General features: G+C 34.0%; 1 long non-coding RNA gene across 1 annotated transcript; it reads left to right on the top strand.

The window, feature by feature from the left end:
- Positions 1 to 259: 259 nt before the first annotated feature.
- LOC127791396 (uncharacterized) lies at positions 260 to 9060 on the top strand. The gene is made up of 4 exons (XR_008020941.1): positions 260 to 451; positions 5169 to 5245; positions 8402 to 8488; positions 8599 to 9060. It is a non-coding gene; the product is annotated as an uncharacterized LOC127791396 (long non-coding RNA).
- Positions 9061 to 12401: the final 3341 nt, after the last annotated feature.

Raw genomic sequence — 12401 nt, 5'->3', positions numbered from 1 at the left:
GAAATTATTTAAGTCTTATGCAAGATAAGATTATCAAATTTGAAATTTTTGATCTTTATTAAAATTTAAGTTGTGACGTTGAAGGTGTAAAATATGGATATAATAGGATAGGAGAAAACAACAATTTTGTTGGTTTTTATTTTTTGTGATAATAGATTTTTTGATGGCGGGTGATATATTTGAGTTGTGAAAATAAATTAAAAAAAAAACTCATAAAAGCACCATTTAATTTGGAAAAAGAATTTATAAATAAGCTTAAATTCTAAAAAACTTTCCCCTTCTCTGTGAATCAAACTGTTGTCTTCTCCGATTTTCGATGCTCAGTTCCACAAAACCAAAATCACAGAAGCTACAGAAGTATTCGTTGGAATTCCGACTGGGTTCGGATCGGCGGCACGGCGGCGATCGTTGGGGCCCGCTGGATGTCATCTGATCAGCAAGGATTTCGGCGGTATAGCTATTCTTTCGTCAGTTATATTATTGTGTTCGTATTTGTGGCGATGGGTGTTTTTTATTTTTGCTGAGTGGAGACCTTGGTATTTGATGTATGATTATTGAGCAGTGGTAAATTTGATTATGGGCCATTGTTGAAAAATTTGGTGGTTTGCCGTGTCCATGATGGGATGAAACTGAAGAATCAGCTCAAGACTAAGTGGGGATTAGAGATGATTAAGTTGTTGAAAAATTTGGTGGTTTACCGTGCCCTAATGGGATGAAACTGAAGAATCAGCTCAAGACTAAGAAGGGATTACAGATGATTAAGAGACTGTTTGGCTCAGCTTAAGAGCTTATTTGCTAATAAGTTTGGATAAAATGTCTTATATGCTGTCAGTTATATAGCTGTCTTGTGTTATAAGCTGTCAGTTATAAAGGTTTTGGGTAAATTTTTTTTTGGTAAGTAGATACGTAATAAGGGTAAATTGTTTTTGTCTAAAACTTGGCTTGTATTTGCAATAAACGAGGTATGAACTTCTCACATGGTGCTTGACTTGACAAGATTATAAATGTTATAAAATCAGCAATTTTGATATGATTGAGTTCAACAAGTATATTTCTTTAATTCTATGAATATTGCAACCTATTTATTGTCCTATCCTAGCTGTATGTGTATCCTGGAAGCCTTCGGCATTGAAATCTGTACACGTCCATATGGATTCTCATAAAGTTTAGTAGAACTCAAAATAGTGTAAATTGCCACCACCTCAAAAGAAAAAAAAAAAAAAGGAATTGAAAAGAAAAGAAGAAGCATAGGTCAAAAAGGCTGCGTTGAGGGAATCAAACTGGAGTGGATGGTTTGAAACTGGAATGTGTTGGTTCCTAATGATGGCAAATATATTCCAAGATGGGGGGTGAATTGAGATTCGCATAAATTTTTCGATAATAAAAACAATAGTTGATGATAGAATATTATATTTCGAAATATAGACTATATGTTTCGAAATAAACCTTTCTGTTAAGTAGATTTCGAAACCTACTATATATGTTTCGAAATATAGAATGTATGTTTCAAAATATACTTTTATGTTGTGCTTGATTCGAAATCTTTTAGCTTGTGTTTCAAAATAATGATTTTTGGCAAAGATGATTTATATAAGTAAGAGTATACCAAGGGTGTTTGAGATCAAAGATAGATACTTATGTATATGTATAGGCTTATGCTTAAGGAAAATGTGTTTTAGACTTTGATAACAAATCTTATGAAGATTAAGCAATAATCAATAAGCAAAAGCGAAAGATTAAGTGCACACAAGATATATAGTGGTTCGGCACCTCGCCTAGTCCACTACATTCAAACTTACCCACTTAAAGGATTTTTCAATTCCAATCACTTTTACTAGTAATCAACCACAACAAGGGTTTTATCACGATTCACCCCAAAACCTTGTACAATGAGTTTTTATGACTCAACTCAAACCTTTCACCAAGTGAGTTTTAGGCTTAACTCAAACCTTTGACACAATGAGTTTTAGGCTCAACTCAAATCTTTACACTACAACGAGTTTTGGGCTAAACTCAAACCTTACAACATTAACAAGATGAATAAAACTTTATCTTTACAGCCCAATAGAATGTATAGCAATAAATATCTTACCAATGGCTGGACAAACCTCTTAACTTGAGGTGAGGAGAGCTAGACAAGATGAGACTTCAGTTTTGGCTTGCTTCTCCTTTACACTCACAATGCACAAGAATAGGATTTGTAGAGGATCTTCTTTGAGAGCTTGAATAAATGATTTGATCAGCACTTGTGCTTGTGTATGTGTCTCTAGTGTGTGCTCTCTTGTCATAACTTATTCTTGTCTTTAAACACCTGCTATTTATATCAAGAGATAGAAATCTAGGCATTTATAGCTGTTAGAGACAAGACAAAAAAGAAGGTTTTAAAACATAGCATACAGGTTTCAAAACATAACAAATTTACACTAAGGTTTCAAAACATACTCCTCATGTTTTGAAACATACAGCCTTTCCAGCTGGACTTGCACTTAGAGATAGCATTGAGTGGGAGACAAGGTCTTGTGCCCACTATGATTAAAAAACACTCACATTCAAATTCAAATTTGAGTCTACTTTCTCAAAAGATGGATTTAAAAATCAGAGAATAAAATTAAATGTCTAACACAAGTGCATCTCGGATTTTTTAAATCTTTGCTGACAGAAATGTTAGAGGTTTCGAAATATAGAATGGAGGTTTCAAAACATATTACAAAACCTGATTCGAAAACATATGCATTACATAGATGTTTCGAAATAGCATATACACTTAGAAAAATATTGAAAACCTTTTCAGAAGGGGTTTCGAAACATGTACAGAAACATGACAGATTTTCAGAAGATTTTGTTTGAAAGTACAATCCATAGCATGTATACATTACAACATATTTACATTTCTTTAGGTAAGTAAATGTCCATATTTTCTTTTATTTATATTTTATCTTCCATTTACTTTAATTTCTTTAGGTAAGTAAATGTTTATATTTTCTTTTATTTATATTTTATCTTCCATTTACTTTAATACATAAATGTAAATAAGAAAGTACCCCCTATTTGGATTCAATAAAAATATCAAAAAAATCAAAATCTATAATAATAAGAAAGTAGAATTTTGGTTTTAGTACAAACTCAAGATTTAGCAATATTATCACCTTCAAAATATATACTTTCTATTTAATGAAAAATTCATTAAAAATCGTTTTAATACCAATGGATATTAGATATGAAAATACCAAGAGATAGTTTTCCAAAAAGAAAGCATTTTCAAAAACATGTTCTAGTTGGTCTTTTGCCTTAGAACAATTTTAGTTTTATGTTAACCAATGATTTTAAAGCTAATTTTGAAAATTACTTTAGGAGATTTTTTTTAAATCATAATACTTGTTTTTGCAAATCTCCATATGTATAAGAATGAACTTAACTTGGTTTTCATTTGAACAAAATAATACTTGATGTTGAAATTGATATATGTTGAAAACTATAACCTTGACTCATGACTTAGGGATTAAGCCAATAGATATTTTTCATCATCAAAACTAATATACAAAAAGGTGCAACATCAGAATGGTCTAGTTAGCGGCAAAATATGGTCTAGTTATATGTTAGAGGAGAAAATAATAATTTTAGAGATATGGAAGGAGTTGATGTTGACTCTTTGAATACTATTTATCATTTTTGTGATTTGAATCCTATTCAAGATAAGAACACATTGGAAGCATTTATAATGATTTGTAATTTTGAGATTTGGGAACACCTGGTTTATAATTTGGATATTCTTGATGCCCCAACAATTTGTTTTGTAATTGTTGATTTGTATCATCCTAAACTTTGGTTAACATTGTTGTATGGACCTTTTCTAAATGTCAAGGAATGTTAATAAATTTTGAAGTCTATTATAGCATTATGTGATGGACTTTAATTTTTTAGATCTAAGTTGTAATTTTCATGTATTTATCCATTAATGAAAATAAATCCTGTTTTGACCTTGGTTCAACCCTGGTCCAACCCTTTGACTCTTGACCCTCTCTGATCTCGGGTTCAATAACCGCTCTAGGTTTTGGAACATTGCAACAAAGGGAAAGGAGCAATTGGTTAGTTTTGTAATTACACCAGACTACCCAAGGTCCTTTTTTTGTCCTAGAAATACTTATATATAGTCATAACTCAACTCAGAAGGCAGCTATATCTGCCGCAACGTAATCATAGATCACCTGTGATGGAGGATTTGGTCACAGAAGATGATGATGATGATGATAAAAGCTAGAATGATGTTCATATCTTATGAAAGTCAGATCAGCGATTCACCAGAATATGAGGTTTGCTGATAACTTTTCATTGTGAAAAGTGAAATTGATGAATAATTCCTTCCAGTGTTTCAAGAGGTGCAAGCATCCTTTATTTTGTTTGTTGTTGCCAGTGTACTTTATGCATTAGGAGGTTGTTAAATAAAACTCTTATGCTCTTACTGGTTTGAGATGTAATTGATTTTAGGGACTCAATCATTCCTGTTGTGTACATTCAGGGCAATTTGGTGTTCTCTCATTAATGATCACTGTTAATTTTTAACATAAATGTTATTTTCAACGTTGGTTATAATTTCACCTGGTGGGATTAAGGCTTGTGATTGTTGTTGTGCCAATGTTGTTTATATCCTTTGTTTCAAAACGCATGGTGTTCTTGCATTTTGCATTGAACTAGTTGGCCAATTAATTCTGGTATGTCCGTGGAAGGAAATAAAAGGATCATCCCTTTGTTAATTTATTCTTTGTTTCTGGATGTTTGCGTCTTCCTATTTCGAGAGATACTACTTCACCTTGGTCCCCTTCATTCCTTTTGCAATGTAGCTATGAATTACTAATTTTTATAACAATTTGGTGTAACAGTGCTACAGTTTTGTCCCCTTGTATCTTATGTTCTTTGATGCTAATTCCCCCCTGCCTGGGGGGGGGGGGGGAATGGAAGAGTGCCTATGACTTCTTCTCTGCTTTGTTTCTAATTCTTACTTCCCTGCCTAGTGGGATTAAGACTGGGGCTTGTTGAGAATTCACAACATGGTTCAAAGTTAATATTTTAGCTGAGAGATCGTTGTCTTCATTTAAAGGATACCTGTTTTGTCCATCTTTATTTCTCCTTGTACTTCATTAACTTCTGGTTATTGTGATTCATCTCAATAGACCACAAGGCCTGCCTCAAAGGGAGGGGTGCATCTGGAGAAGCAGCTTCTGATTTCTGTGGTGAAAGCTGCCAAGAGGTAAAATACATCTCAACCTTTATCCTATTATGTGAGGTCGGCTACATAAATTCTAGCTATCAATTCATTTCTATTTATGACTATATCTATGGTAATGCGGCAATGCCTATATAATTAATGTCAAACATAAGCGGTATGTTTTTTTTTTCAGTTCCATCCTTTCACTGCCTAGCGACCCCTCAGCTTAATCAGTGATTGCCTTCTTATCCTAGAGTCTGTATGGGAATTAAAGGTCCAAAACTTTCAAAAGCTATTGACTTGTATTTATGATTGTTACGACAAGTTATGTGGATGGTACCACAGAGGATTACCTCTATGGTAATAAAAGGACGACAAATAATTTATAAGAAAGTGCTTGTATATTTTATCTAACCTAGAAGCTAATCTATATTCTCAACAACGTTCAACCAATACTATTCCCTATTTTGTTTTGAATCGAATTTTTTGTTCAAGGTATATGCAATTATTCATGCTTCTAAGAAGAAACATATATCTGTTTGATATGCTCTTGGTAATACTTCTTGTGAGTTATTCATGTATCTTTGAAATTTTGTAGGCATACATTGTGCATATTAGTTTTCCCTTTCTTCTGACTTGTTAGGCAAATGTTTTTCATAAATTCTAGGTATGGAGACGCTTCCTTTCTAATTTAAAGTTAAAGTCATGTCTATGAAAATAGCCAAGATTTTTAAATTGTTGTGCAGTAAGCAGATACCTAACAAGGGTAAATTGTATCTGTCTAGAACTTGGCCTGTATTTGCTATAGATGTAAATGCATGAACTTCTCACATGGAGCTTGATTTTTCAAAGTTAGAAACATTACAAAATTGGCAATTGTGATTTGATTGAGTCCAAAATATATTTTGTTATTTCTATAAATATTGGAACCTATTTATTGTCATATCCTAGCTGTATGGTGCATCCAAGAAACCTTTAGTATTGAAATCTGTACAGGTCTTGGGTCTTTTTATAATAATGTGGATTCTCCTAAAGTTTAGTAGAAATCAAGATAGTGCAAACTGCCTCTTATTCAAAATAAGAACAGCACAATGAAAACATTTATAATAAATTTGGGATATCTGGGGACACCTGGTTTGTAATTTGGATATTGCTAATGCATCAGCAATTTTTTTTTGTTGTTGTTGTAATTGTTGATTTTTAATTAAAATATTTGATCTTGAGTTTTATTTTATTTTTATTCTAAACTTGTGTTAATATTGTTTTATGGACTTTTTCTAAATGCTGGAAAATGTTGCTTAATGAATTTTTAAGTCTATTATAGTATTATGTGATAGATTTTAATTTTTTTTATTTTTTAGATTTAAATTTTATTATCATGTAGTTATTTCTTTAATAAACATAAATCTGGTCCAGTCCTAGTCTGACTTTTGACCCTTGATCTCATTTCCTATTCAATAACCGGTCTTGGTGTCAGAACCTTTGATGCATGGGAACACCGAAACAGTGCCATTTTGGCATTTTCAAAATGTTTCCTACCCCAAAACACCAAAAAAAAGTGTCCAAGCCATTTTCGTAATTTTGAAAACATTTCAGGGTCGTTTCAAAGTATTGAAAAAAATATTGGAAACACATTTATGTTCCGCAACCATGTTAATGACTATGATAGAGATAGAAGCAACTTGTGTTTATGTTTGCTTGAATGGATGATGGAATTTATGTTTATGTTTGATTAAATAATTATTAATTTTCTATATTAAAATTATATTTACAACAAGACCCCTATATATATATATATTTTTTTTATTTACGCGTTTTCTCCTTGTTTCCGTTTCCTACTTTTTTGAAAAATGTTGTTTCCCATTTTGTGTTTCGTATCATATCCTTTTCCCATTTCCCATTTCCCATTTCCGTTTCCGTGAAACTTTAGAACATTGCATAAAGGGAAAAGAGCAATGTACAATTTTGTAATTGCACCAGAATAGGCGAGGTCCTCTTTTTGCCCTAGAAACGCCTATATATACTCCCATCTCAACTGAGAAAGGAGCTATACCTGCTGCACAATAATCATGATTCACCTGTGATGGAGGACTTGGTCACAGAAGATGATGAAGATGACAAAGCTAGGAAGGCATTCATGTCTTTTGAAAATTGGATCAGCGTTCTTACCAGGATATGAGGGTAGTGAGAACTTTTCATTGTGAAATTGGTGAATATTTGTGTTCTGAAATCAAGGAAAAGTTGTTTTCACCATTTTGTTTTTGTTTTCATTTCTTCCCCTCCCACACTTCTTGCTGTCACCAACTCAATATCGCCAAAAAGTAGCCAGCAAAATCTTCCGGGGCATCTCCTCACTTGCCAGCGACTCCCATAGGAGTCACCAACTAGAGAGGAAACTGGCAAGACTCCCTGATCTGCAAGTAGCACTCCAAGATCTGGTTTGATTTGATCTTTTTTGATGATATCTCTACATGCGTGTGAGCGCATGTCTCATAATTTAGCTAGATTTTCATCTTGGTTGCAGTGACTGCCAGAATTCATCTCAATCTTTGTATGTCAATTTGATGATCTGGATATGCTTTTGGTTCATTTTGAAAGCAAGAACACAAAAGAAATATTGCAGTATATATTTATGTGTGTATTTGTACAGATGAATAGATTTAGATAGATCTGAGATGTAGATCTCTAGTTTGTCTAAAAATTATTCTGAACCCAAGATCTTGGAGTCCACAAGAAGGGAGTCGATGATGACCTCCAGTCGCTGGTGATGTTAGGGATAACGCAGAAAAAAAAAAATACAAAACTAAAAATGAACATAAAGTTGTTAAACAGCATGATAAATGAAAATTGAACATAGAGAACTGAAAAGGGGCCTAATCAATCTTGGTATTTCTGTGGGGAAGGGAATCAAAGCGTTGCCGCCTTTGTTAATCTATACAATTGTTTCCAGATCTTCGCATCTTCCCATTTCGAGACAATAGCTCACCTTGGTCCCTCCCATTTCCTTTTGCAGCATAGCTATGAATTACTAATTATTATTACAATATGGTGTAATAGTGCTACTGTTTTATCCCCTTGTATCTTATATTCTCTGGTACTAATCTGAAAAAAAAAAGAAGAAAAATAAAAGAATTGCCTAAGACTTCCTCTTTGCTTGGTTTATAACTCTTTTTACTACTTGTCTTGTGTAATTCCCAGAGAGCCACAACCTGAACCTGAACCAGAGGGTTCGATGTTGAGGAAGGATGTTCTGCTCTTTTATCCCTATCCCAAGGAGAAGCATAGGTGAGCTAGACATTGGATTTGGATGGAAGCCAAAACTTCTGTGTCTTTCTCTTCTTTATACGTATATACATATATATAGCAATGCTGTGATATTCTCTCTTTTGTGGCAGTTCTAGGAGTCATTTACTGCGATGGGCTTTTTTGTGATTCTTTTAACTGTGAAGAAATGGCTGTGGCCATGGAATCCAGTTTTGAGTTATGTCACCAAAAAGCCTGTGACGAAGCCATCGACTAGGAGAAATTCGAGAGCAAGCAGAATGCTTAGAGGCTCCGAAATGAGAAGCAGCAGCAGCCAGGCGGTGGATCAGTTCAACGGAAGAGAGTGAAAAAACAGGAGCTGGAAGATGATGGCTGCACTGATGATGAGAATGAAGCAGCAGATGAGGAGACGAGGAGGAAGAGGCCAGATAGGGAGGGAGGTAGAATGGAGATCAGCCGGGACGCCCAGTTCAGTAATAAAAGGAGGTAGGGGTGCAGAGACAGCCAGGAGATTTGCCTAGGAGCAGCCACCCTTGAAAGAGTGTGTAAATAGTTCACTAATCGAGTGCACTTGTGCCGAAGATAAACGGGGCTAAGTGATCGAGGGGACGACCACCGAAGAGGTCAGCAGCGCCGATGAAGTCGCTGCTGCAGTGCAGAAAGTGCTCAAGGATGCAATTTGAGTGATATACTCTCTTCCTTATCAATGGTAATTAAGCGTAATGGTGTTCAAAAAAAACTGGTACACCGTGAAAATCGGCTAGACCAAATCGAACTAGATCGAACCGGTCAGTTTTTTTTTTTTTTTTGCGGTCAAAAACGATTTAGATCCTGTCCAAACCGCACGGTTTGTGGTTTGGATAGTTGGCGGTTCAATTTTAAACCGAACTGTCCAAGAAAATAATAAAAAAATTATTATTATAACAATCTAATAATCGACAGCCCCATCTTATTTATTTTTTACACTATTTTGTTTTTATTTTTTGTTCTTATTTATTTATCTTTGATTGTCTTTATTTATCAATATTTGTGTTTTTATTTACTATTTTTAAATATTATTTTTAGTGATTTTAAATAGCATTTTAAACTATGGTAAATTGCACTAAATTAGACCACAAATGCAGTGCGGTTTGGCCGCATCTAAACCAGACCGCGGTCTGGTTTAGTTGAAAAACTGCACCAGCGGTTTAGTGTGCTGAAAATGATTCAGACCGGTCAAATCGCACCTCGCACACCCCTAATTAAGTGGCTTGTTTCAAGATTAATTTATTCACTCAGTGTAATAATATTTTTCTTTTTTCACTAATAAATCGACTGATTAAACTCATCTTTCCATTGTTGTTAAAATCCCGATTTTACACGTACGATTTTACGATTCGAAGACCCCCAAACGATTCAAATCTCATGTAAAATTCAATTTGGGATAAAATCCTATAAAATCTCGATTTTACATATACGATTTTACGATTTTACGCTTCAGAGATCTCCAAACGATTTTACGATTCAAAGACCTCCATTGATTTAAGTTGTAATTTAGAGGATGCTTCCAACGTCTCAATGTCACATAGCATCTGACATTGGAACTTATGCAATGAATTGTTATATTTTGCCTCTAAATTGGAACTTGATTTAACATTGATTACATAAGTTCCAATGTCACATAGTATCTAACATTAATTGCATAAGTTCCAATTTACTTGATTTAAATTATAATTTTTACTTGATTTAACATTGATTGCATAAGTAAATCAAGATAAATAAATAATTAATTAATGGACCACCCAACCCCAAATCGGGATATTACTTGATTTAATCAATGTAAATCAAGAAAAAATTACAATCTAAATCTAATGGAAGACGTTGGAAGCATCCTCTAAAGAATTTTAAACTATATTTTACCTCTAAATTACCTATATTTTGCCTCTAAATTGTTTATACCAACCTGTTAGTTTTTGAGCTATATTTTGAAAGTATCATCTTTTGAATTATAATAAAGAATAATCAGGTTATTAAATGATATTAATTCATTTTCTATAAAATTATGTTATTATAAACATATATTTACAAAAATTAAAGGGTATTTTTAATTATCTCTAAAATCTTACAATTTTACGATTCGATTTTATGAACCCTTTGTCGATCCCACTTAAAATCTCAATTTTAACAACCTTGCATCTTTCTATAATCAATTCGATCCCCCGATTGGATCAGGATAAACACTTATAAAAAGATCACTTTGATTTAAGAAAAAATTGCTTGAATTTATCCATGGTTTATTTAGTGTATGATATTTTTTTTAATATTATAAAATAATCTCGAAACATTTTTAGAATTATAAAAATAGTTTAGAAACGTCTTTTCTTTTTTTTAACCTTTTTTATGTTTCAAAAATAAAAACATTTTAAAAATGTTAAAACAACGCTTTTATGATGTTTTCGTGGATGATAGTTAATTAGTAAAGAAATACATAAATTTATTAACTCTACAATTTGAATTTGAAAATCAAGTCTGTTAGGTACAAGTAATTGGAGATGACATTAAAAATACATATCCATGTAAGTAAAATTCTGCCAAACTTTACCTAACAAAAGACTAAAAATAAAAGAAAAAAACTTGCCAAATTTTGAAATTTCAAAATGTATTTAATCCTACCCAGTAATTACACTATAGTTTAAAAGAAATAAAAAAATAGATGACAAGCAGTGCCGAACCTGAGTTTTTGGGGCTCTGAGGCGAGACTTAAAAATGGCCCCAAATTGTATAATAAAATATAAAAAATAAATAAATATTTATACCATAAGAATAAAATTATTTTTTTTTAAATTATCAATCAAAAATTACCATAAACGAAACGAACGAAGGATACTACCATAAATGAAACAAAATGAAAAAGCAACTAATTGCTGAAAGTTGAAGCAAATATGGAGTTAGAGCATCTAAGAAGCAGATCTAATTTGATGACCCAATTAGCAATCAAGAGGTAGCGAGCCACCGACCACAATCCACAAGGGTGAGGGACGAAGGGCGATGGTGAGCCAGCGACTGAGCAGAGCAGCGAGAAGCGATGCTTACTAGGCGAGTGCCCGAGCAGCGAGCTACTAGCCACGAGGGCGAGGGAAGTCGCTGAGAACGAGCCATCGCCGATCGAATAGCGAGAGGCGAGAAAGCGAGGGCGAGGGGGAAGCCGCAAAGGGCGAGGAGCAACAAGAAGAGAGAGAGACAGCGAGCTACCGGCGACGGAGCAGCAGCGAGAGGTGAGAGCGAAGGTGAGGGCGGGGCGCGACGGAGCCAAAGAGGTAGGGCTAGGACAGCGAGCAAAAGATAAAGAGGGAGAATGGTCGCGAGAGCGAGGCGCGATGGAGCCAAAGAGGTAGGGCTAGGGAGCGAGCGAAAGAGAGAGAGGGAGAAGGGTCACGAGAAGGGGGTGGGTGGGCGCAAACAGCATGGGGCCTAAGTTGTGAAATTTTCATGGGTCCCTAGTTGTGAAATTTGCATGGGCCATTTTCAATTTATGGGCCCCTAAATTGTGAAATTTCCATGGACCCTGAGGCAGCTGTCTCATGGGCCTCATGGAAGGTCCGGCCCTGATGACAAGTAAGGCTATTTGTGGAGTAAAGTTGATAAAAGGTGAAACTATAGATCTATTTTTGGAATAGAATCAATTTCACCTTGTCACGGATTTTTATTAACAAGTAACAGGGAGATGACACTTATTATTTCATCTAGTCTATATTTAAAAAATAAGTTTATAAAATCTGAGTCCCATGTCATTATCCTATAAAACTTGAATGTTATTAGAATGGTTGAGATAAATGAACTCGTTGATCTTGAAATAATTTTAAAAAATTTGACTCACATTGTCAGCTTAAGATATTCAAGTTCGAGATTTGGGAGATTTAATTCTGAATACCTTGGGCTATCTTATCTCTAAAGA

This window comes from Diospyros lotus, chromosome 15, assembly GCF_014633365.1.
Source record: "Diospyros lotus cultivar Yz01 chromosome 15, ASM1463336v1, whole genome shotgun sequence".
Lineage (NCBI taxonomy): Eukaryota > Viridiplantae > Streptophyta > Magnoliopsida > Ericales > Ebenaceae > Diospyros > Diospyros lotus.
The sequence above is the reverse complement of the archived record's forward strand: the minus strand, read 5'-3'. Positions and strand labels throughout refer to the sequence as shown.